This window comes from Castor canadensis, chromosome 4 (assembly GCF_047511655.1).
Source record: "Castor canadensis chromosome 4, mCasCan1.hap1v2, whole genome shotgun sequence".
NCBI lineage: Eukaryota > Metazoa > Chordata > Mammalia > Rodentia > Castoridae > Castor > Castor canadensis.
The window spans coordinates 128,051,612-128,078,696 of NC_133389.1; the positions used below are offsets into that span (position 1 = coordinate 128,051,612).

Sequence of the window (27,085 nt, forward strand, 5' to 3'; positions counted from 1 at the left end):
ATTCAATATTAAATATAAGGCTGATTGGCAGTATATCTTTGATAGAGCTTTCTGTTTAAACCATGATTTGTTGCTTTGAGAGGACAATGGGTTCTGAAGTATGTTTCAAGTCTCCATTTCTAGCTCTTGTCAGACTCTGTTTTAACATTGAAATGGAAAAGCTGCCTTTCACTTCCCCAGCCCAGGAAGCTGCCCAGGAAACCTGGGGACATGGCTTTCCTGTGCCTCTGTAGAAGCAGAGCAGAAAACCTGCTGTGCAGACCTTGTCCAGGTGGCCCTCTGTGGATCAGTGAATACTTGTTATGTTGGCTGCCATTCCTGGCCTCTCCTTCTCCCTGTTGGACCTCCAAATCTAGGCTTGCACTCAGGCATGCAGGGAGATACTTGTCCTCTCTCCCTAGTGTAAACCTCAGGGGTCACTCCCTGGGTTTGTGACAGCCTGGTCTGAGGCAAGTGGTTGAGTAAAAATTCCTTAGCAAACAATACAGGCACTACAATATAAGATGCACTAAAGATTACAAAATGTACATTTTAATCTTGTTTCTGATATTGTGACTAGACTACAGATGAATCTGTGTATGTTTTACAATTCCTCCCTTCTTAGGACCTGAGGTAATCTGATTTGTATAAAATGTTGTTCTTAATGTCCGCATGCCCACCTCTAGTGACCCTTTCCTCCCTGGGTAGCCAAGCTGTTTGGAATGTATACAAAAATAAGAGTAAGTGGGCTAAAAATGAGACACCATGGAAACTTTCTCATGAATAAAGTGGATGGGCTTTGACCAGATTTATTCCTATTTCTTAGATGTCTTTTCAGTTTCCTTCCGCCTTGGTATTGTATTCTGAAGAATGAAGTAATCAGGTATGTGAGATGTAGTTAAAGTGTTATTGTGCTTTGCAAGGCATAGTTAAACCTATTTTCCTAATTGCTGATAAAATCAAGACAATAATACACTTTTTTTGGCAGGAAGTGATGAAGCCTAAAGGTCAGGTAGCCTAGACTTTATTCCAAGTAAGAGTTAGAATAGAATTTGTAGAGTAGAATATGACAATTTCATCTATGTCTATTATTTAACATTGAAATGTAGTTGAAATTTAGTTGATCTTATGGAAGGCTTTATAGAGGCAAAATGTTTGATAAAATTTCTGGTCAGAAAAATAGTATATATATATGTATATATATTTGTAATTGGATGGATGGTATGGTTGCAAAAATAATAACTTCATAGTTTTAGTATTTAGTTCTTATTTTAAGATATAAACAACATTTTCTCTAGAATAAAATTGACTTTTTTTCTTACTATGGAAACAATAATTTCATACATATTTTAAGATATAGGAAGTATTTCCTCTATAATAAAATAAATTGGTGCAGTTTTGAATTTTTATTCAATGTGAGAAGCAAGTATAAATCTTTCAGGTGTGATTTGTGTACTAAAACATTTTTTAATAACAAGTGATCAGTTGCATTAGTGACAAGGAGAGCGTTGCAAGTGTCTCTGTGTTGTAGCCTACAAGCTTAGGTTGAGCATTCTTACTGTCTTGTCACTGCTCTTCCTTGTAACCTTGATAGATTGCCCCTATAAATATCTCTTGGGGTGAAAAGTAATTTAATCTGTGGATCTGTATATTACTTTCTCATGAACATCCTATCAATTGTGCCAGACTACTTTCATGATATGCACTGAACTGAAACCATCAAGCCTATTTCACTGAGGATTGTTAGTTAGACCAGAATCTTTGGTCTCAACTCTGGCATTAAATTTTGCTAAAAGGCTGTTCATTTATGCATGGAAAAAAAAAAGTCCAAGTTCGTGATTTGGTTTCAAAAAACTCTCTGCTTACAGGTGTGGGTGACTCCTGGGAACTGGAAGATTCATTTGTTCTTATCCTGAGGCTGCCTCAATTAGAGTCCAGGTTACAGTTCTATATAATCAGAAAGGTCTTACTAGATGATCTTGGAGCTTGGAGTTTTGAGAACATAGTTCATCTTCTAAGCACCAACACGGTGGATAATGCCAGACTGGTCCCTTTTTAGTGAAAAAAGTCTCAAGAAAGGACAATGCTTGCATCTGCACAATTTAGGTGAGGACTAGCTGGAGATCTCAAGATGCTGGTTAGAACCCACCTGGCTGGTTCTTGAATGCTTTCCTTTCTCTCTTTGCATTCATAGCCAAGATTCTTAGTTGAATATTGCTTACAGTTCTCAGAAGATTTGGGTTCATTAAGAGGTGGCCTGAATAAGGTATTGTGAATTATGAATGTGGGGAGGCAATCTAAGATAACATGGTTAATAAAAATCCATGGAGTTTAAAAAATAATTCTCTCTCTCTCTTTTTTTTTTTTTTGTGGTGCTAGGTGTGATCCAGGGTCTCATGCATGCGAGGCAAGAACTCTGCCACTGAACTATACACCCAGCAACAATTTCCTTCATGCCTTTTTGTTAAATAGTTCTGAAAGGGCAGAGGCCTATGAGCCTTGGGTAAACCCAAGGCTCTCCAAGTCTCTTTTCTACTAATTGGTGAGTAACTTTGGACCACTTATTTAACCCTTCAATCTCTGTTTCTGTGTTTGTCAAACAGGGACATTAGTCTCTGTTTTATTTCAAGGATTGTTAGAATAAAACATGGTGATAAATGTGAAAATACCTTTTAAAGTTAAAAGATACATGTGTGTGTACATATACATATGCATTCAGTTTCATAGGGTTCCAGCTTGATATATTTTCTCCAATATTTATGTACTATACATCTGTTGAGATAGAAATTATGTATCAGAAAGCCATTTTGTCAGATGGCATGTGGGGTGTGTATGCTGTATAGGAATCATGCAGGGAGGAGGAAGTTGTTTTCTTCACTATGTCTCTATTAAGTGTCGTCTTCCTGTTTATGTACACTTTTGGTAATCGTTTGTATAAATAATGTTATAAATTACTCTGCAAAACTCTGGCAAATATTTATTTTAAATACAAAATAGTTCAACTTTCTGTGATGAAAAGACTAATTAATTCAACCACAAAAATATCACTTAATCTTTAGTGGAAAAACTGGCTAGTCGTAAACCAAAACATTTGGCTTTATTACATAAATGTCCAACAGTAAATGTAATTCTAATATAAATGGCAAAATCATGGTAGTAATATTACCCTCATTCTTAAACTCTTGTGAAATTTATCTTCTTTCACTACCAGCAGAGGGAGCCCTGAGAACTAAATCGTGCCAAAATGGCTTTGCTAATTCTTTTGTGTTTACATATTTAGCTCATAATAAGAAATAAAAACCCATCACAGATTATGAAATGTCATTATGCTTGGATTAGGCTGTATATTAACAGATTATAATCTGCTTCAATACAGCAGTAATATCTGTCTCCACCCACCCTATCAAAGTCTCAGCTGCAAACTTCCACAACTAACAGAGTCCAGTAATACTACACATAGCAATGCACCATTTAGTCCATGCGGTATCAGAAAAAAAAAACCAAAATGCTCCTTTAAAGCACAGTTTTATCAAATTCACCACAACAATCTTTGTGAATTGCTTTCCGTTGACAATATTACATCCACATGAGAATTGGAAAGCACCCACATTGTGTAATCAATTTAAACACGATTATCTAAAGATCATAACTTGTTTTAATGGGAGAATAGACAAAAGTAGTTTGATGGAAAAAAGTAAGAAATTCCACTGTTTATGACTCAGTGAAAAACTTGTTTACAGTGTCTCATTGAGAAATAGAAAGTTTTCCAAAAATCAAGAAAAACAGCCTATTTCTAGAAAGCACATTTTCACTGCCTTATTACCCTTAATTAACACAGTCAATACAAAGGTCTAATGCAATATTTGTGTATTTTATGTACCTGCAACTAAAGAAACCTATTGAAAATGAAGACTGCGGTAACTGCATTTTAGCATTAATAGCAACTTGCATGTTAAAAAAGATATTTTAATATTGACATGACTACTAGTCTAATATGCACACCCCCTCTCGGCATCAAAACATTTACAATCATGTCTGCCTTCTAGGAACTTATATAGTACAGTTGGAAATCCAAGAATGATTGAGTTCTTCCTTCTTATTAAGGAATTCATTTCTACAAACACTTACTAAGCACCTCTCAGGAGCCAGGCACGGTGCTATGCACAGAGGTACAAATGTGCGTAAAATAGCAAACTGCTCAAACTCAAGACACTGAGGCTGAAGTGCAGTCAATAACTGTAAGCCAAGGTACATACATAATATTGGCAACACTCAGCTGAGCTTTAAGATTATTGAACATAGGTAACATTTCTAATCTTCGTAACCCTAGTACTTAACAGTGTTTTGTTTAGTGCTCAGTACACATTCATTGAATGAATAAATTAACAATATGTGGATGTATTAATAAAGCATTTTGTTGGAAAATAAGTTACTTTAATGTTTTCTGCTATTTCTTCTCTGTCACTCCAATCCTTTTTCTCCCAGTACTCACAACCTGTGGGATAACCATACTTTCTTCTTATACAGCACAGCAGCTTGGTAACATAATAATTGATGCTTGATGAGTTGCTATTCCCTAGACTTTTTTTTTTGTTATTCTCTATGCTGCTAAAGCTTAAAATATGCAAGATGAATGTAATAAAAAGAAGAAACGCAACAAAACAGTAGTGACAGGCATTTTTAATCCCCATAGATTCATTATTTCGTTTTGACTCTTAACATAACTCCCATTATTTCTATTTTCCAGAGAGATTTTATGCACAGAAAAATAATTTGCTTCAGGTCACAGTACTGGTAAGTGGTAGAGTGCAAATCTGCACGTCTCCCTGACACGAGACTTCCTGCTTTGAATGATTGTGCTGTATTGCCTATTTGGATTGCTTAGGGTCAATTTGAATTGGTTGTGGAAATGCTTTCTTGGAAGAGGTGCTCAATTTCCTTCAGAAATATTATAAACAAGTTGTTTTTAATGCACAAGATATAGTTAAGCTTCTAACGTTATTACAGTAAAATATTTAGCTTACAGAAGTGCAAATGAATGAACAGTTAATAATGCTTTCTAAGCAACATGTTTTCTTCCAGACTATGGAGTTAGCTTTCTCTAATCAACAGAACCCCTTCAAATGTATTTTCCGATGCTCCACGGGCCCCCTCAAACTCTCCCAGTCCTGGATGCAGTGCAGTCTGCTGTGGAAGACTTGGCAGCTTTGTTTTCCCGGCTAGACTCATTAGCAGCGCCAGGTGGTACTAACTATCCAACTGATTCACACTAGTAAAAAAATCTGCCTAAGGTCACCATGGACTCTTTCCCTCATTCTTTTCTTCATCTCTGACCTGATATGCTTTTTGGAAAATAATTATGCATGGCAGGAAGTTGCCATACAACAATTGTTGTATCCTGGGATTATGTAGGATCTCAGATCAAATATATTTTGTTCTGTGAAGAATAAATGAGAAAACATGGTTTTCGCCAGTATAGCACAGTGAAATCTATTTCTTGCCTTTTTTTCTTTCCTGTTTATTTCATCATTAAAGATCCAATAAAGGAAATTATTTACCACCTTGGGGAATGTAAGTACTGGTGTTTAGCATTCAGCATAATCACATAGATCTAAAGAACACAAATAGCTCCGGGATCTGTCCCAGTCAACTGGAGCAAGAGAGTGGAGATTTTAATACTGACTTTTTTCTTTACACATTATACATGGTTATTCATTAAACAGAAATATGAAGTAGTATGTGAAAGCAGTGAGTACTTAGTAAACTATTCTCTACCTTGGAGAAATCTTCAGTAGGCTAAGTTTTGTTCCTGTGCTATTTTTTATTAAGAAGAAGAAAGTAGTAAGGGGAAATAAACATGAGGACATGTAGACAAACTCCTAGACCTACACTCCAGTTTGGTAGGTGCTACCCCTTGCTGCTGTTAGGCACTTGAACCACTTCAAGCTGAGACATGCTGAAGTGTGAAATACGTACTAGACTTCAGAAACTGAATGTGAGTTCGAAGAGTGTAAAATATCTCATTAAAATTTTATATTTTAATATAAATACAATATTTTGGATATATTGAGTTCAATAAAATACGTTATAAAATTAATTTCACATATGTCTTGTTACTTTTAAAAAAACATGCCTTCTAGAAAATTTAAAATTATTTATCTGACTTACATTTTATTTCTGTTGGACAGCACTGTCCTAAGCTTTTACTTTGAGACATCATTGCTCCCTGAGAACCAACAGCAAGGTCCTCAACTAGAATTAAAGCTTAATCCAAAACACTTCTGAAAAGTAATTTGTTGATACATATTAAGAGAATTTAAAAATGTTAAAACTCCTTGAAGTAAGAATTGTATTTCTAGTCCTATGTCCCTGCAATCCCATTTCTAGGTGTGTACCCAATAGAAATGGAAATATATATCCACACAGAAACTTGTTCGCAAATGTTTATAGCAGCATTATTTATAAGACCCAAAGTATGGACACAACCCAAATGTTCATCAATTGACAAATGGATAAACAAAGTGCGGTATATCCACACAACCGAATATTATTTGGCTACACAGAGGAGTGAAGTACTAACCCATGCTACAATATGGATGAACCTTGAAAACATTATGCTAAGTAAAGGAAGCCAGTTATAAAAGATCCATATTCTCATAGTTCCATTCACATGAAATATCTAGATCAGGAAAATTTATAGAAATAGGAAGCAGACGATTGTTTGCTTTGGGCTGGTGGGAGGAAAGTGTTGGGGGAGAGGATCCGGAGTAATGGCTAAAAGGGACTGGGTTTCTTTTTGAGGTAATGAAAACGTTCTAAAATTGTAATGATGCTTGCATGTATCTGTGAATATCCTAAAAACCACTGAATTCTATATTTTAAATGGGCTAATTTTCTGAGATATAAGCTATACTGAATACAGCTGTTATAAAGGATTATATTTCTGGGAAATCAAAATTAAGAAAATTACCTTAACTGAGAAAGCTCCTTTTGAGATCAGTTGTGCATTGCTGCATTGTGTGTAAGAGTGAAAATGTAAAACAATTCCAATGGCCAAACAGAGGTGTGACCAGATTATTTACGGCATGGCTCCATCATGGAATGCAGATATTAAAATGATACACTCTAAGCAAACTCTTGTATGAGTTTACAATAATATGAGAAAATTCCTGGTTTTTTATGGCTAAGGGGAAAAAAGCCACCCAACTGTGATATGTATTATTTGCCCAATACCATAACTATAAAAATGCCTGGAGAAAAACTAGAGGGAAATACTGCTCCCAAAATGCTAATATTTTAATTGTGTGTTATGTGAGAATTTTTCCTCTTCATACTTTTCTTTATTTTCCATGATAAACAGCTTTTAATTAAAATATTTTCTTAGTAAGTACTATTTTTAAAAAAAAGTCTGGTTTTTACATTTTAATTGCCAAAATGAGTGAATTTGTAAAAAAAGAAAAAAAGTTCATTCATTTATACAAAAGCGAAAATCAGAGTTGAAATGAAGCAGAATTTTTGGTTGAAAACTGCAATAAATCTTCAGTTAACTAAAGCATAAGTAAAACAGCCCATCCTCTTCATAGAGCACAGTGTCCTTGGCACATGAACATAAGATAGTTCACCAAATTGAAGAGATAATTAAATTAGTTGAAAAGGAAGGCACAGCATGTCAACTGTTCTTTGACTCTGTTGATTGAGACCATCAAACCCCAATTCCACCAATAATTTTCTCTGAAGTTTTCTTTTCTTCCTGTACCTAAAGTCTGGAGAAAGGCAAGGTCCCTGCTTCTTCCCTAAGTAAAACTTTCTACCTTTGCTCTCTTTCTGCTGCTAATTTGTCATGTATTTACACATGTGTTCAAATCACCCCCTTTTCTAAAGAGACCTTTCCTGGATGGGCCCTGCTTCTCTGCTTTTCTTTCTGGTTCTCTTCTCTCTCTCCTGTTCCTTTCCACACTCCTTTGGCCATCTGGGTGGTATTGCTCTGACCCTAGTGAAATAGCTCTCCAGAATATTTATGATCCATTTTCACCAAACCTCATGACCCTTGCATGGCCTCTGAGCAGGATTCTAGGTGACTAGCACTCTCCCCACCCCAGCATTCGGGCTGTTGCTCTTGCCCTCTGTAACTCAGTTGTCTTTAGTACAAACCTGCAGGCCCAGCTGGTAATCCCTGTCTTGCAAGAGCTTTTTCAGGTTCTGACAGGCAAAATAACTGACACTGTGGGCTGTGTGGGTGTAGGGCATGGGTGGGCCTTACTCACCTTGTTTTTACCTAGAGGAAAGCTTTCCACAAAGTAGATGCTGTGCCATATGTGCTCACGCCATGAGAGAGGCTGGTGAGACCAGGATGCGAGCTTTCTCGTCTCCTTTTGGTGATGTTCAGGAACTTCTCACATCATTTGGAGATCTCTAACTGTTCTTAAAATGGAATTTTATGGAAACAGCTGGTCCAAAAAATTAAAGTTCAGTGGCACTAGGCCAGCCACACAGCTGGTGGTTCTACAGAACCAGAACTACAACTCAGATCATCTGGCTCCCAAGTCAAGCCACTTTCCTTTCCCTGCGTTTGAGCTTTGATTGCCTAAAAGTTTCAGAATTGACTTTTTTGTATCTTTTTCCTAAAGCCCCTCAAGAATTGTAAGAGCAATATACTATGGATACTACTACTGTGTTCCTTACTCTGTGCACTTAAAATTTTCTTTAAAGTCATTTAAGTAAATGTTAAATTAAATATTCCTTTTGAACTAGATATGGTGACTAGCTGCCCTGGACTGACTGGGACTGAGGGACCTTCTTGGACATAGGACTTACATGTTAAAGTGGAGTTTCATTGATTACTGGTTCTAGTGACCACTTTAATGTACCTTATTTGATTAACATGACAGTTCTGTGAAAAGCCATTCTCATTTCCATTTTACAGCTAAGGAAAACTGAGGCTCAACAGGATTAAAGGTGGCTTGTGAGCATCAGTCGAGATCAAAGCATAGCTGTGTTTAACTATAAATTCATCATTTTTCCTCTACAATGTTGAACTGTGGGTGCTTTACAGCTGTTAAAGTCTGCGTGGGAAAAGGTAACCCTGTGAAATACTTAGCTTAAAAATTGATTTATTATAGGCTAGTTTCTTTGAGGTTTTGCTAATTTGCATGATTGACACATAAGGAGAAGAAGAGCAGCTGTTTGAAATGCATAAATTATTTGAAAGTGATAATGAACGAGGTAAAATTTAAATTATGCAATCCCAATCCATTTAGTCTTCCCTTCCTGGAGAGGGGGTTGGGGTGGGTGAGCGACAGCATGACATTTATTTGTTTATCTGGGAAGAAATGAATCCAGTTAATTTTGATAAGCTTAGTTTTAATCAATGGTGATATATTACAATCAAACTAGTATAGGAAAAAGTAAAAAGAAAGGCTGGCAGAGTGACTCAAGTGGGAGAATGCCTACCTAGCAAGTGTGAGGCCCTGAGTTCAAGCCCCAGTAACCACAAAAAAAAAAATTAAAAAGAAATGTTAGCAGTTGGATTGCAGTTTGATAAGTTAGATCTTGTTCAAGGGTTTACTCACATAGGTTCAATTTCAAGAGGACTTGGTTTCTTCCTTTCTCTAAGATCGATTTATTGATTAAATTCTTTTTTTTTTTTAGGAAGAAAGCAGAAATTATAATTAATACTGTTTTAAAAATTAATGCTTGAATTTTATTTTCATAAAAAATAAACCGAAGTGAGTAAGAGTAAAAAATAAAAAGGTACTCAATGAAAAGTTACCCTTCAGTACTCAGCCACATCACGTGGTTATTCCCCTCAACACAACCAACCACCACTACTCATTTCCTGTATGTCCTTTCAGAGATAATTGATCATTTGCAAGCAAACACAAATTGATATTCCTCCCCCTTCCACTGAAGTGGTAGCAAATTAAGGATACTGTTCTGCATATGAATTTTCTCTTAAATACACATTTGGGAGATCTTTCTCTATCAGTAGTACTTAAAGAGCTTCCTTATTCTGTTTTATGGCCATATTGTATTCCACTGTATGAATATGCCATACTTATTTAACTAGGTCCTGTTGATAGTAGTTATATCACTTAAATGACTTTAAGTTTAATTTGTTGAATGAACAATGCATTCATGTGATTCAAAAATTATACATATATTTAAATAAACATCTTGCATTCATTCGTGTTGACCATCCTGCCAACCACACATACATCCAGACGAAACTATTGCAATGAGCTTTATAGCCTTCAGGTTTCCTTATGCACATACAAGTAAATACAAATGTATATTCCTAATTTTCCTCCTTTTATATGGAAAAGTTGGACTACTATATGCACTATCCTATACTTTGCTTATCTACTCAACAAAATATTGGAGGTTTTTTTTTTCTTACACCGTAGAGAGCTTCTTCCTTTTTTGTTTAAGAATTGAGTAATTTTCCATTGTGTGGATATACTATAATTTATATAACTGATCTATTAATTAGTAGTCATCAAGAACAGTATTGTCTGTCCAAATGTCCAAATGTCCTGTGGCTCAACATGCTCTGATTGTAATCTGGCATAGAGACCATCTGATGACTTCAGTTGAAAGGAAGTGCTTAACAGCTTCTTTCTTTTCACTGGAGGCTCCAACGAAGGGTTAAATGTCTGCTGAGTTTTGTTATTCTGCACATGGCAGAAACCTCTTACCTTAAGCACCATAAATAGTCTCTCTGAATATTATTGAAATGCTGCTGCTACCACAATGAGGAATTACAGAAAATGTTGCTGCAATTATTACATTACTCTTCTCTATTGATCGAACTGTTGCAGACAATACCAGATGTGGGTGTAGGGAGACTGTCTGATGATACCCAAGGAATTTGTTTTTTATCCTTTTTTTTCTTTTGGGTGTGGAGAAAGTGAAGTCTCCAATGTTCATTGGTTTTTTTAAATGTTCCCTGACTAGGATCCAAAATGATTATTCCCAATGATCTCTAGTTAATTACTTCAAAAACTAAATAATACAGAATATATACAAATCTTTTAGATGTGTTTTAATGGAAAAATTTGCATATTGCATGCAATACTATAAAATCCTTCCTGTGCAAGAAACAGTATTAGAAGCTCTTTATTAAAAAAGCTAAGCATAAATTATGGCAAAGTGGCTTTGGCTAAAAGGTGGTTTAAATGGAAATAATCCAGTAGGAGGGAAATGAATCTACTTTCCTAAAATAGAGGCACGTTTTGCAATAAAAACAAGGCAAGCACATTGCTATTTCAGAGGGATCGTCAGTTCCAATGAATGCTTGCAATGGTGGGAGTAGTTAGTATCAAACAGGCTGGCAGCACAAAGTGAAACCAAACAGCATTGAAATATAACAACTATTTAATTTTTCACATAACGATGGATTTCTGGGAGTATAAACTTCTTAGTTTTAAAACATTTTTCAGACAGGTTATGTCTATTTTTATTAGCATACATTAATAGTACAAGGAGGGTTCATTGTGATGATGCCACGGATGTGTACAGTGCACTTTGAACAACTTCACCTCCTCTATTATATTTCCTTTACCCTCTTCCCCTCTTTTGCAAAACGTTTGGTGGATTTCATTATGCTATCTTCATGTGTATATGTAATGTACTCCCCCCAGAACCCTCCCTTCACTCTCTCACTGATCCCCCCCAAATCCCTTTTAAGCTCAAGTCCCATCATGACCATGACCATCACCATCACAACCATAACTATCATCATCATCATCATTGTTTTAGGTCCAAAACCACCTATAAGTGAAAACACGCAATATTTGACTTTTTGAAATGAGCTTGGCTCATTTCACTCTAAATTTTACTTTGCAAAGGATAAGGATTCAGGCTTCAGAGATCGTGTGATTTTTGGACTTCTGAGAGGTAAGGTGGCATGGTGGTTAAGGGGTGGTCCAGGCAAATCCTGGAGCCTCAGCTTTCTCATCCATCATGTGGGGTGGCTGTGATGAACTTGATGCTGGCCTACTCAAGTTCTTGATAGTTGGTAGCTTTCTACAGCCGCATCACTATGCTAAGCTGCTTCTCCAAAGCCTTTGATTCGAATCTCTGATTTGCTCTAATTAAATGCATGTTCTGGATCACACTGGGGTATCACATGAGATCTTGAGACATAATCATGAAAGCCTGAGTTCTGGGAGGCCACCTCTCCCTCCATCCCTTTAGGAACATCCCTGGGTTAGTTTTATCAGGGTAAGATTGAGAACACAGGCAGGAAAGGCTTAGTAACCTCTTGGAAGCTCTCTATCTAATTCCTGTGCATGACATAGCTCTGAGACCTTTTGCCCTCAAAGTCATGAGACGTCATCTGAGTCTTTCTTCTACTGGGTGCAGATCAGACTGTGGAATAAAGAACGTAAACTCAACACTGTTTGCTCAAACGCCTTTCCTTCATCTGGTCATATTTTTCTGAGCACAGAGGAAATGGTGAGAAACTGATTATCAGTTTATGGCAATTTAAAAGGGTACCTTTCATGTCTAATTCCTCCTATATTCTAAAGTAGCTGTATAGTAACTTGTCAGACATTTTCTTATTTCCCAATACGTGTAATAAAGAATAGAGAAAGATAGGGTAATGAAATCAAAGCTGCATTTTGATTCATTTGTATATTTATTATAAAGAATTCATAAGCTATCAAGAGCATCTATGTTACCTACAGAACAATCAAACTAATATTCAGACTATGAAAAGTTTTAGGTCATGGCTGGTTTTTAAAAAGCAGGAAATCCAAATAAAGGTCTAAAAGAAACAATTCATAAATAAATACAGGTCTGCAGTTTTTCTTGCATATAAATCTTTGATCTTTAGGAGGGGAAGGCCACACCTTTATTTATGTTTGGGAGCTATTAGGTACTTAATATGCTTGATGAATAAATGGATGAATTAATGAATTAGAATTAGGTCAGGGACTAAAAACTCTTGACAAATTACAACATTTGCAATATTTTCAGTGTGGTAATAGCAAGGCTCAGAGCTACATCTTGAATGTCAACTGTCTTATGGCTGAGCCATAAATCTAAAGATAAAAGAATCCCTCAGTGTTTCAGGAGAAAAACCATAAATGTCATTCATAAATTTGCTGCCTATATAAAATGCAGACTTTTGATTAAATATGTAACAAAAGACATGTCTCATGACCATATTACTTATAATTAGTTGATAACTTGTGACAAGGAACAATGAGTTAATGTGTCATTAGTTATATGCAAACTAAACAAAATCAAAGCTAGAATTCTAGACTACATATAGTGAGGTCAAATCCTTAGTCTAATCTTTCCTCTTTTTTTTTTTTTTAACTTTTTCTTATTTAGCAGCAAAGATAGGAATAAAAATAAAAATATGTTTTCAAATAGAATGATTATTAGCACATTTATTTTATTATCTGGAGATCTTACAAAGTAATATTTTATTCGGAGTGATTCTTGTAAGTGATTTGAAATTAAACCTTTTCCTTGCACCTGTGAAAATGTGTAAACGATGGAGCTGGCAGCCTGATGATCGCTTTACAGAACGGCGTTTCCTTCCTCATCCTCAAGGTCATTCAGATTTATGATCTAATCACCCATGGCTCTTCAACAGGATGCATTTGAATCTGATTAAAAGGAAAAACAAATACCCTTATGGATTTATTAATAAAATGTGCCTGACCTTTTCACTTATCTGCCTCTTTCAACATATTGCAAGTTTAAACCAAAAGGGAATTTTGGGGTTTCAATCTTCCGAGTGGCTTTCTGGAGTTCCTTCCTACTTATTGGTGTATGTGCATCGTGGAGGCCTATCTCTTTCCCCTCTCTTTCTCTTTTGGCTTTAATTACTTCACCTACATCCTAATTCAGGTAACTCATAAGGCTTAGCCTTTGTTGTAGGTCCGACAGCTGTCTTATGTCAGTAGCAAGTAAAATGTTCACAACGTACTCTACCGGAATGCTGCAAGACGGTTTATAGTGCTGCAATAAAAGGTAAATTGAATTTACAAAGATGCATTTGTCACTGATTAAAAACTTACAAAGTTAATTGGAAACACTGTGGAGGTGTTACCACACAACTCGAGGTGTAATGGGTGGTTCTAATTCAGCCTGGAGGTGACTTGCGGGTCCCATTATAGTCTCACGCAGTAAGATACTTGACTACGAGGTCCAATTTAAGTAGCAAAGCAACACAGTAAAGATCTCAAATATTTTTTTAATATGAGGTGAGTGTAAATTTACTCACAATTATTCCTGAGAATAGCTAGAGGAAAAAGCCTTCGGTGTTACAGAAATACAAAACTTGCTAATTGCATGGTTCCCCCTAGAAAACATTTTGAGGTGTTTTGATTTTCCCCATCTGCAACATTTCTTGTTTTCTTGATGTTTACATTGGCAGCACCACTTTGAAAGCATGTCAGTGGAGAAGGAAAAAAGAAGACTGAAACAGCCAGCAATCTCAAGTGAGCAGGACTCTCTCTCCCGTGGGACCTTGGCGAATTATCTCCACATAATTCACTTAACCTCTGCCATTTGGGGACTTGGGAAACCAACTGTATTTCTAAAGTTGAGACTTTTAATTGCAGGTTTTAGTGTCAGTAGTCCAGCTCAGTTGGAGGGATGATGATTGAAAAACAGTACTAGGAGGCTTTCCACCTTGGGTGTGCATCCTGGATATAATTAAGTTGGTGGCCTGGGCTGGCCTTTAGATTTTTGCAGGCAGGAGCGAACAGTTAAACCCCAAATGATGGGCCTCATGTGAACATTCTGGAGTTCAACGCTGAAAATTTAACTTTAGGCTAGGTTTATGTTGATATTAAAAGACAAGATAAGTAAACTGAGTAATTGCCTTTGGTAAACTCATTTTACCAATAACTATTACTAAATTAAAGTTACAAAACTTTTAGACTAGAGTCTTAGAGATTATAGGTTTCAATTCAGATCACATGTACGGAATTTATATGTATTTTATTGCTACATAATTTATGTTCTGTATCTCCAATACTCTAGTACTATTTACCAGTAGCATTTTGGTGTCAGAGATGGTAGCAACTCTGGAATTTTCATATATATTTAATTTATTTCCTCAGTTGCATGGGCAGAATTTAAGTCTGACTGATTCCTTCAGTCAACAGAGGAGACCATTATAGGCACACAAATCTCTATATCTTTTCCTTCCTTCCTTCTTTGAGACAAGATCTCATTAAGTTGCTTAGGCTGGCCTCAAACTCCTAGGCTCAAGTATTCCTTCTACCTCAGCCTCCCAAACAGCTGGGACTCTAGGTACATACAAATGTGCCCAGCTTATATCCAGCTAATACATATATCTAAATATATATATATGTGTGTGTGTGTATCTTTATATATTTCAGCAATACTGGGGCTTGAACTCAGGGCCTTCACCTTGAGCCACTCCACCAGCCTTATGTTTGTGAAGGGTTTTTCGAAATAGGGTCTTGTGAACTATTTGCCTGGGCTGGCTTTGATCTATGATCCTCCTGATCTCTGCCTCCTGAGTAGCTAGGATTGGGCACCTGGCCCAATTTATATTTTTTAAAGCAAATATTTGTTGAGTGCTTGGGTTAAATTCCATTTAGTGCTTGGGTTTAATCCCATTTAATCTTTACAATATTAGAGTGTGTTATCATTATCCCCATTGTACAGATGACAAACTGAGATTCTAAACTGTTAGGTAACTTCATGCAAGTAGGTGTTGGAACTAGGATTTACAATTATAGAGGAAACTCTTTCTGCTATATAGTTTTATTACTGCTGCATTTGTATGTCAAATCCCAACTGCAAATATGCAGAGATGGCATATTTATTTGACTTTTGCCAGTTTCCTAGGATTGGGGGACTAGCTGACGTCAATAACCAGTTGAATAGTAAGCAAAAGTCAAGTTCATTTCCATTTGCTATAGTGGAATGTGCACAGAACTTGGTATCTGAATCCTAAGGTCTTCCCTGACAGATTTCCATTGACTAAATAAACTTCTTGAAACCTTAACTTTTTTATTCATAAAATGGGGATAATATACCTTATAGGGTTATTGTGGGATTAAGTGAGACGACTGGGGGAAAAATATTCAGTAAGCAGTAAAGTGCTACTTAAACATTAATTTTATTTCATTTTATATAATTTTCAGCAGATCCCCTCTTATCGAATAATTTTACTCACAAGCTGCTTGATGAACTTCCTTCAATAAAGTTGGATAGAGCAATGATACATATGTATCACAAAATTCCAGTTCTCCAAGGACTCATCTACCCCTACAATTACCTGTTTTGGTCAGAATTTCCCCCTTACTATCCGGAAACTCTTATTGAATGATACATATGCATTGTCAAAGGAATTAAACACTTTATAAGTAGAGAGAATCTAGGAAATTGAGGGAACTTTCAAGTTAAAAAACTGGAGGCATGCACAATTTCATTAGAACAGCAGAGAAAACCAGAACTGCTACATCCTAGGGAGGGATGTAGAAGGTTGGTTATTGCACACTTTGAGGTGGAAGGAGGGGGTCAGCCAGAAGCACCCAGGCGAGTGTCCCCACCAGCAGGGAGCTCCATCCTCGCTCCAATTCCTTACACTTTTCATTAGGCTCCTTTCCTTTTCATCTTGTGCTTTTAAGACTCCTTTTACTCATGCCTCTCATTAAGTAGTTATAATCACAACCCAAGTCCACTATCATATTTACAAGATATCAGTTATGCATTGTTGTCACTCTTGGTATAAATTCCTAATGAGACCCAAGGAGAATCTTAATGCTTTCTATCCACAGATAATTTAAAGAAAATAAATTTTAGCCCTAGCTCTTTTCCTCATCAAGAGTCAAGATGTTATAAAATGGCCAAAAGTTAGGATGAAAATTATGAACTTGATGTTCAGTTCTCCAAATCTGTGTATGACACCAACTACCTCTGGAAGTATAGATTACTATTATCCTGTTCTTTTTATGAATAAGGAAATCAAGGTTATAAGAGATTAATGGACTCATCTGAGATCAGAGGAAGCTGGTCAGGGAAGCACCTGGGATTTATATGACAAATCCTTTTTTATAGAAATGTTCGCAGGGACTTCTCTGCCACAAAGGATAACAATTCTCAAAGGATAATGACAAGAAAATTTATGTCCTCATTTTGAACCTAAGGAAGTAACATCACTTTCCATAAACAAAATCAAATGCATTTGCGTAAATGTGAAGAAATATATCAAAAATAATTCTATGTTTTAAGAGGTCACATCTCAATAAATCCGTATCTTTCTGAAAATATGATGGAGCAGGTGAAAAATGTAAGATGACTTATGGTTTGGGAGGAAAAGTCTGAGCCACAAAACAGTACACTAAGTGAGTATTAACTTCCCTTGTTCCTTAGGAAGTTACTTCCTCCGACCTCAGAGAGTCACTTCAAGTTTGAGACTAAGATCAAACAAAGATTTCAAGACTTGCATGACTTCAAAATAACATTTGAAATTGTCACACTACCTTTTTTGACTAAGAGTTTAAAAGCATTTATGAAAAAATGAACACAAATTTCTTGCTACTCTTAGAAGACAATGGTAATGTATATATATTATCCAAATTATGCCATCTCCAGGCAGAGGACCTTAGCAGCTAGGAGATGTCAATATGTAAGTTCATATTTCTGAGGTAAGAGTCTTTTCTTGTCTCGAGACTCTACAAGAGTATACTCCTCTTCATATGGGTAAAATTTTATGAAATCATTATTGAATTTAGAAATTAGAGTTTAGATAATAGTAAAGGTGAGCAGTTGTATAATTTGGGCACTATTATCATCTCTCAGTTGTGTGGGCCTTGATTTGTTCATCTTTAAAATGGGTATGTAGGAGAGAGGATTGGGGAGGAGGGGAAGTTATACAGTGTATCCACTTTCTCTGAGATCTCAATCTTCAGTTTTTACAAAGTAACATGCATAAAATATTGTATAAAATATTTTCATATAAAATAATAAGAATACAAATACAGAGAGTAAAAATACCATTTTTAAGATATTTTACTGCATGTCTTCCAAGTCTTCAATATGTTCAACAGGTACCATGAACCTCCAGAAGGGAGGTTCCAAACTCTCTTGGAACAGACAGTTCCCTCAAACATCCATTAACATGTTGGGGTACATGAATATTCTTTGGAAGGCAGTTTCAAAAATAATGGCTAATGGATTTCTAAGAAACCTTCGAGTTACAATATTATATTAAGTACATGATTCTAAGATGGCCCTCATTTCAGACACAGGCTGAAGCACGTGATGCACAGAGGCCTGGTTTTGGACAAGCTTATAAAAGAAGGGAAAATGACTCTGTTGATTTACTTCCAGGATGGTAAAGATCCATATTTTTTTCAAGTAGAGAAATGATCAGATCTGTTTTGATGGTTCTGTAGAGACATTATAAGTATAGAAGATATTGTGAAATTTCAAAACATGGTATGCTTTTGCTTATACTCAAAATATACTAGAAGTCCAACTTTTGAAGCTAGCAATCAGTCACAATTCTTACCAAAAACTAGGGGTATTTAATGATGAGTGTGTATGTGTGTGTGTGTGCAGATAGATATGGAAAAAGGCAGATGGATCAACTGGTTGATCTATTGATTGATCAATTGACATAGACATGATTTTAAAGTTTCCAGAAGAAAGTTGGGATTATGAATTCTATTTAAAACCTAGCTTTTATTTATACTGACCTTGATCACTAAATTTAAATTATTTCTATGGTATGTTAGCAAGTTTATGTCCTCTGCTTCAACTAGTGATAAAAGATATTATAAGACTATAATTCCCTCTTAAGGAAAATTTATCCAATTAAACACTTTGATTTATTGTCAGAGATCCTTTAAAGGTAAACTGTAGATGAACTATGGTTATAGAAAACAATTTATTTGCCTGAGAAATATGGTTCCATTATGAAGAATGATACCTCCTCATAGTAAGCTTAAGCTAGAGAACTCATTGGGCTGACTAGTGTATGTGTTGTTATAACTGCCATTAAAATAAGGTGTGATGTTAAAAGACTAAAGTAAAGCAAAGGGCCAAGGGAGATGACAACATGGATTAAAGGAATTATTGAACTCTTATTCCAGAACTCCTAGATAAATCTTAAAAATCGCCTTCTTTTAACTCACCCTGTTTCTTATTGAAGTAAGCAATAAAAAACTCAGTCTGGTCTCAATGTGCTGAATGCTACTGCTGAAAGGGTGTTAGACTGAAGGAACCCAGTGGTGAGTTGTAAGTGACACATGCATGGGACTGTTAACAATTAACCTTCTTCTCCTTCTCAGAATGCACAAGGGATTTGGCCCACAGGAAACTAGACTTAGCTTTTTTTTTTTTTCCCTTCTCCTTTCAGTTAGGAGTAAATGCCTTTTGCAGAAAATACTGCCTGCTGACCATATTAAAGATAAAGTTGAGAATAATTTAAAGTCACATCACCATCCAGTGGTTTGTTGAGTGTTGAAAGAAGCCGGCATGGTTGGAGACTGGGAGGACTTAACTTGTACAAGCACTGAATAATGTTGAAATCCAATTCACACTGCACAGGGCAAATAAAGATATTACAAACCAACTCCTGTCAAAGCAAAGATAAGCTAGGGTGGTTTTCAAATTATTTTTCAATATTCTTAAGAGACAGCTTATAAATTCTTGCTGATTTTGAAGATGACTGTTTATGAAGTGCTAGTGACACCATGACAGAAACTTTTCATTTTTCTCCTTTTCCCAAATAGAGATAGTGTCAGCTTAAGGGAAATGGCTTTTTACTACAAAAGTAATAATTATTTTTAGGAGAAGAAAGGATAAATGCTGAAATCAGCTGAATTTCTGTTAGTAGTAAATCAAAGTTATTCTTTCAAAGATCTACCCCAGTACAACAATAATATGATAATAAAAAACAAAAATAACAAAACACACACAAAAAAAGTTGCACACATTTAATGTAGATACTGATGAGTTTGGAGATATGTATATTCCTTTGATATGATCACCTCACCAAGATATTTAACATATCTGTCAGTTCCAAAAAAAAAAAATCCATGTAATTTTGTGAGACCATGTAACACATATTAGGCAAATCATACATTTTTGTTTACTAAGTAAGTAGTGAACAAATAAATCTACGAATGGTTTTTAAAAATAAAGGTAGTAGAGAGGTCTATGAGCAAATAGAAAAAATAATTGAAAGATGGTAAAATAAGTCTATATGTGTCCAACACAAGCTGATATGTTCAATCTTTTTTTAGCAAATTAATATATTAAAATTAATAATCTCTCTCTCTCTCTCTGTAGCACTAGGAATTGAATTCTGGGCCTTGTGCAAGTGCTCTACCAGTTGAGCCACACTTTAGCTTATTTTTTGGATAGGATCTCATATTTTTGCTTGGCTAGCCTTGGACTTTGATCCTCCTACCTCTGTTCAGTCATCTTCTATCACTTCTTCATGCTCCACTTCCTGTTTGTAACTCTCTCTTCTCTTGTAACTGTGAACTATAGTTCTCAACCCCATAGGTCTCTGCTGTCCTCTCAAATCACTTGTAACAGCAGGAAGGCCAGATCCAAACTCAGCCTCACTTTCAGCAGAGGACCCAGAAAGAATGCTAGCCCTGTCTGAGAACCTTGTCCTTCTTCTGTCCCTGACAGAAGGTTCAGACTTGGTTCCCAGTTCCCTCAAGATTTAACTAGCTCATCTCAAAGTCATGTTCAGCTCTAACGGTCTGTGATCTTGATTCTTAGGGTCCTAAATTCTATGACTTTATGCAGTAGCCACAGAATATAAAGGGTTTCTTTCAATGGTCTAGCCAGACCATGATATTTGATTGTCTAGGTGACTGCAAAGAGCAGAGAAGCAGTAGCCTGAAGAGGATGCTGTGGCCAGCAGCAGACACGAGTAGGTAACTGCCCAGGGCTCCTGCAGAATGGGTGCCTGCTTATGCTGCCACTCCTGGCTGTGGGGGTGTGTGGGGGGGGAGCAGGGTGCTAGGGCTTGTCTGCTACCTGGCCCAGACACTGGAAAAAAATTGTTATTATATATCCCACCCAGAATATACTTCAAAACTAAAATATTACTTTAACACAAAACTCAAAATTTATACAGATACTAAAATAAACATTAAGGGGTTTGTTTGCTTGTTGTTTTGAAGTTTTCCTGATTGTGAAATTCTGTACAAGTTCATAGAACCTGAATTTTTTTTTTTGTAGTACTGGGGTTTGAACTCTGGGCCTTGGACTTGCTAGGCAGATGCTCTATCAATTGAGCCATTCCACCAGCACTTTTTTGTTTTAGTTATTTTTTAGGTAGGGTCTTGCACTTTTTGCCCAGGCCAGTACTTGACCACAGTCGTCCTATTTTGTCTCCTGTGTACCTGGGATTATAGCTGTGTACCATAATGTCCTGCTGAAAACTTCTTTCAAGTTACTGTGAGCATACATTTGGGTCTTTTACACTGACACTGAGCTTTGGTCTTATGCTTTGACCCCTATTTTTAATAAATGTCACTCCATGTTTCTACCAGTCATTCAGGTGTACAGAATTGTCAGTCTAAAAACTGTCTGTTAATCCATGCATGGAATAATCTCACCAATGTCTCTAGCCCTTTTCCCATTTTCTGTAATCTGTTGGTGTGTTCATTTGTTCTAGGGGTTCACTGGTCACTTCTCTATTAGGGACTGATTGCAGAAAGCCCTCTCCCCAACACTCCATTTTCTGTCTGAGCCTGAGTCACCCATTTCTCTTCTAGTCTCTCCAACACTCTCTTAAACCATGCAACCTGCACACTTCAAGATAATTTTTGGTTCCTTCCCTTCCTTTTATCCAGTCAGTAACTGACTCCTATCTTTTCTACTTCATTTATTAGTCTATAAGAAGCAGTAGGTACTATACCACGAACTGGCTGTGCTTTCATGGAGCCTATAGACAAGCCTGTTTGGAATCTCTCTTGCATCTTGTCCCTTAGTCCTGCTATGCTATGTTGTGCTGATGTCGATTTATTTTTCATCCATTTTACATGCAGAACTGCCAGATTGATCTTTCTGAAACACAGGGATGATTGTCTTACTCCATTGCTCAGAAACCTTCAATAGCTGGGCTCTGGTGGTTCATGCCTGTAATTCTGGCTATTTGGGAGGTGGAGATTGGGATGATTACGTTTCAAGGCCAGCCCCAGCAAAAGAGTTTGTGAGACCCCATCTCAAAGAAAAAGAGCTGGGTATGGTGGTCTACACCTGTCATCTTAGCTATGTCAGGAAGCGTAAAATAGAAGGTTAGGTTTTGGTTGGCCTGGGCCAAAAGTGAGACCTTATTTTCAAAATAACAAGAGCAAAAGGGTTGGAGGTATGGCTCAAGTGGTAGAGCACTTGCCTAGCAAGTGCAAAGCCCAGTATTACAAAACAAACAAACAAAAAACTAAACCTTCAACGGCTCCCCACTCCCACTGTAAAGCAGGCCTTTGTAGTGGAGGAATACTGGACCAGGAGCCTGCAAGCAGGGCTCTGGAAGGGCAGTGGGCTGCCAAGTGGGTTTCTATCCCTGGCTGTGCCTGAAATTTGACACTTTTCTGGAACTTTGTTTCCATGTCATTAAGGGGCAGGTAGGGGCTTCTTGGTGCAGTGAATTCTAAATGCCCCTTCAGCTTCTTCTTTCTCTTCATTGTTATGGCCTCTTTTTCAGAGCTCTGCTCCTCTTCCGACTTTGGGATCTCTTCTAGCAAGTGCACAGGAGAGTTCTAAAGGTATGTAAGAAGTTTTTTTTTAAGATCTTCTGTTTTTTTCTCTGAAGTGGAAAAGTTCCTTTGCGTCTCCCTAGCAGGTGTGAAAATAATGGTCAGTGCAGCCATTAGCTACTGCATACGCTCAGTGCTTTCTAGGACAGCGAAGGCTGACTCTTGCTTCAGGTTTAAAACTTCAAACATGGACCCAACTGCTGGTACTCAGTGAACTCTCCCAGGTTAGGCTCTGGCCACTGTCACAGTGGTTTTCTTACAGCATCCAGGTCAGAAACACTAGTAATTCTTCCTGTTTCTAAGAGGTCTCAGGCTTAATATGCCAAGGCTTCCTTTCTCTGGCTCAACATTCAGGGGACAGAAGTGACAAATTTGGCATGGTTAGCCTTTGCAGTTCTGATATTTAAGAGTAGCTATTTCTACATGTGAAGCAAATATGGTTGTAAGTATAGATGGGTTTACATTAAGAAAAAACCCTTATGATTCCAGAACAGATGTATGCAAGCATACTCATATTCTGCCCCCCGCCTCGCCCCACCGAAGGTTCTATGACAAATTTGTTGTTGAGTTATTGTCATCATAGCCACATAAGGAACAGCAAGGAAAATTGATAGTCCGACATATATTACTGTGATGTTCCCGTGTTATTCAGAGTGATTATACTGATTCTAGAGGTATATCAAATTGACTTCCAACTTGACTCTTACCCACTCCTGTGCCCCCTTCATGACCTCCACAGTGATGGAGTCTGCCTGCTAGCTTCACGTGGGCTCAGCATGCAGAGAAGAGTATGACAGGGAGATAATAACAAAGGTTTGTAACACTTGCAATTATGCATTTGAATTTTGCTGACATAATAGCAATTGGCAGTTCCGGCTTGAAAGAAAATGACCTAATAGGCTGTTCTGTGGTTTACATAGATTCTGAGGATTTCCTTGTAAAATTATGCCTTGTAAAAACATGCCCACATTATTTAGAAAATGACTGATTTCTCAGCAGAATAAACTTAAGTTAGATCATTTTGGTGGCTATTATGTATACATTAATAAAACAAGTTATAGGAATTTTGAATTTGCCCTGTATTTTTCATTAGTCTGATTTTCAAAGACAAAAGACTTTGCTTAAAAAAAAAAACTCTAGATCTATCTTACCCTCACAGTTAGCTATTTTTCTTCACAAATAGGGTATTAGTACTTTTTAGTTAATATTTTAAAACACTGGAAATAGTGCCTATTACATGTTAAGTGTTAAATAAAAATAAATAAATATAAAAATTAAATTAATTAAAATAATTTATTTATAACACTTAAGGGAAAATTCAGAGAATTTTGACATTATCAGTAGCTTACCTATGACAGAGATTTTAAGATTTTCCATAAATAGGTAAGATTTAAACCAGTTGATAGAAATAAAAACTGATGTTTCAAAACAAATAAACCTATTTTATACAAATTATCATTAATACTTATGGCAGAAAATGTATGTGAATACAAATTAAAATGAAATTCCACTACCAAGAGATAATCACTTTAATATTTTGTTATACTTTTTCTTGGAATTTTTTTCTCTGTGTTTTGTGTGTGTGCATGTATTTATTCTATATGAATATTTAAAATGTACATGTATGCATATTAAATTACATGTTTAAAGATATACATATTTTTAATATATTTTTAGTAGGATCTGGTTTTCTCATTCATTCAACAAATCTTTGCAAAGCTGAAGGCCTGAGCTCTGTGTTCTACACCTATTATTTTGTTTGCTTCTTCTATCGCCTAGGAGGCAATAGTATTATGACCACCATGTAGAGGAGGCGCTAAGGATGGCATAGAACTTATCAAGGCTGCCAGCTGATGTCTCACCTGGAATTGGAATTCGTGGTGCTTTGAATCACTGGGCTCACATGCTCGACATTTCTGGGGACTAGGATAGTAATTTATTACATTTATAGTATTTAGGGCAACATCTTCACAAAAAAGTATGTAAATCAGTCATCATGAGCCACAAACTATATTCAACCCATTTTTCATTATTTTGGTACCTAGGTTCAACTTGCCAGCTGGATGTCCACAACATGAATATTGAAAGATCTGGGTTTGTGCTCTCTCCTGTTTTCCCCAACTGCATGACCTAACACAAAGCATTGTACCCCTGTTGGTCTCCCTTCTATCAGCTACACCATGGGATGCGGAGGGAATTGGGCCATGAGTTATTTCTTCACCTACGATGTATTAAGCATGTTTGAAAAAGACAAGTTAGACACTGAACTAACGAGAAGATATAACCCTTCTCCTTAAGGAGCCTCCTGGCAGTAGAATAAACACCACTGGGATCCAGGGTACTGTGTGTTTTGACAAAGGTGTGAGCGCACTGTTGATGGAGCTTGGAGGAAGAGAGGGGCTTCCTTTCAGCACACTCTGAGGTGATGGGCTTTTGTACAGAGTCCCCTTAAACGCTTCTTCAGAGAAACAGCACTGACAGTATTGTGTTAGTCATTCAGCTTATTTCAGAGGGTGGCATAAAAGCTTTGAGTATTTTTAAGTTAGTTTATTATAAATTAAGAAGCCATTTGGGTCTTTCAGAATTGAAAATCTGTTTCTTTTCATTCCATTGAAAATAAAAGCCAAGTATATAAAGATTGAACTTGCTTCGTATAAAAAAATGGGTATTTGTGGTTGTTCTTTGTAAGTAATGCTGGAAAATCTTTAAATTGTTGGGAATAAAATCCACATCTTTCAAATTTTTAGTAAAATATTTGTAAAGGGTCAAATCTTACTTTATTAAGGAGAATGTTAGCAAGATACAGCGAAACACTGAAAACTGTTAAATGATACAGGGTAGGAGGAAAAGGGTAAGGAAGAGTAAAAGGAGTTTAGACTGATTAAAGTGCAATATATTTACAGGTAAAATACCAAGGCAAAACCCTACTGAACAATGAACAGACACTTAAACAAGAACAGCAGGAATGCAAAACAGGTCATGTTAAGGGGAGGGGATGAGTGGGAGGGGGTGAATAAATGAAGAGGGTGAAGATGGTGGATGTATTTTCTACACATGTAAGAATATGGAACATTGAAACCTGTTGAAGCTATTTTGAGCCCTTTGAGAGGAAGGAAGGGAAGGAGGGAGAGTGGAGGGGATGAACCAAGCTGGGGTAGTTGTATGCATATATGGAAATGTCACAACAAAACCCCCTGTACAACTATTATATGCTAATAAAAACATTTTAAAAAAGAATTTCACACTAAATAATTTTATTGCTTTTGTTTTACCTACATGCTTCTTCATCCTACAAAGAGATAATATGTAACCTTGCTTTTTGTCAAATAAAATCATAAACCCTTTGCATTGGTCTAGGAAATAAAAATTTGCTTACAAGTTTACTAAATATTGCTAAATATCCATAGTTTATAGAGAGAGACATTTCACATCACAAAACTTTCCAAGTATAAGTTTCAGAACACTTTTTGATGAACAAGGTAACTGAATCCTCATTCATTTATTTAATGCAGAATTTAGTGTTCCCACTCAATTTAAATATGAGGGGTTAGATCTGTAGAAGGAAGAAGAAGAAGAAAATGGGGAGGTCCATAGACTGAATTCACTTTTCCTTCTGGATGCTTTTCCTTATAGGGTGTCCAAAGTTCCCAGTGATGGCACTGCCTTGGTGATCAAAGATGTGCCTTTATCTGCAAATTAAGTAAAATTCAGACAGGACCCTAGTCTCTTAGGACTTGTTCTGTGACTCTTTCCATTTACTACCTTGTAGGGACTAGTGATTTTTTTGGGGGGAGGGACTAGAGGAGGAGAAGGTCCAAAATAGATTCTACTTAGATCCTTATGGCTCAACAAAGGATAGGGAAGAAAATTGTGTCATTACTTATTCACAATGTCTGCTAGTAGCTCAACTACCATGTATATTTAGCCAGAAAACCAAAAGTTCACAGTCAATGTTAACTAATGTTAAAGTCAAATGGCATATAAATTTTGATTTTTATAAAATGCAAGAGAAAAGGGACAAAATCATGAACTCAGATTTTAATTTAGACCTAAACTTCACAGGTGCCCTTTGAAAACTGAATTTGCACAGATCACTTCTCATCCTTTAGATTTAATCCTGAGATGCAAAGTCCTCAAGGGAATTTTGTGTGTAATATAACTTTCTGCTTCTATCTTGCAGAACAGTAACAATATTTTGTGATTACACAGAGAAGGGAAGCATTAAGTTGTTCTTTGAGTGCCTTTTTCTCTGGGTGGCTGCATGAGTTTTGGATTCTGATTATACATGGAGGTCACAGAGAGTTCCACAATAGCAGATAGCACATATAGAGATAAGAGAAGCCACTCACCTCCTCTTTTGACAAGAATATTATGTGTTG

At 36.5% G+C, this 27,085-nt stretch overlaps 1 long non-coding RNA gene across 1 annotated transcript; it reads left to right on the forward strand.

Annotated features, from left to right (window-relative positions):
• Positions 1-17,583: 17,583 nt before the first annotated feature.
• Positions 17,584-25,677, forward strand: LOC141422383 (uncharacterized). The gene is made up of 4 exons (XR_012446928.1): positions 17,584-17,627; positions 20,813-20,875; positions 22,655-22,715; positions 24,752-25,677. It is a non-coding gene; the product is annotated as an uncharacterized lncRNA (long non-coding RNA).
• The last annotated feature ends 1,408 nt before the right edge of the window (positions 25,678-27,085 follow it).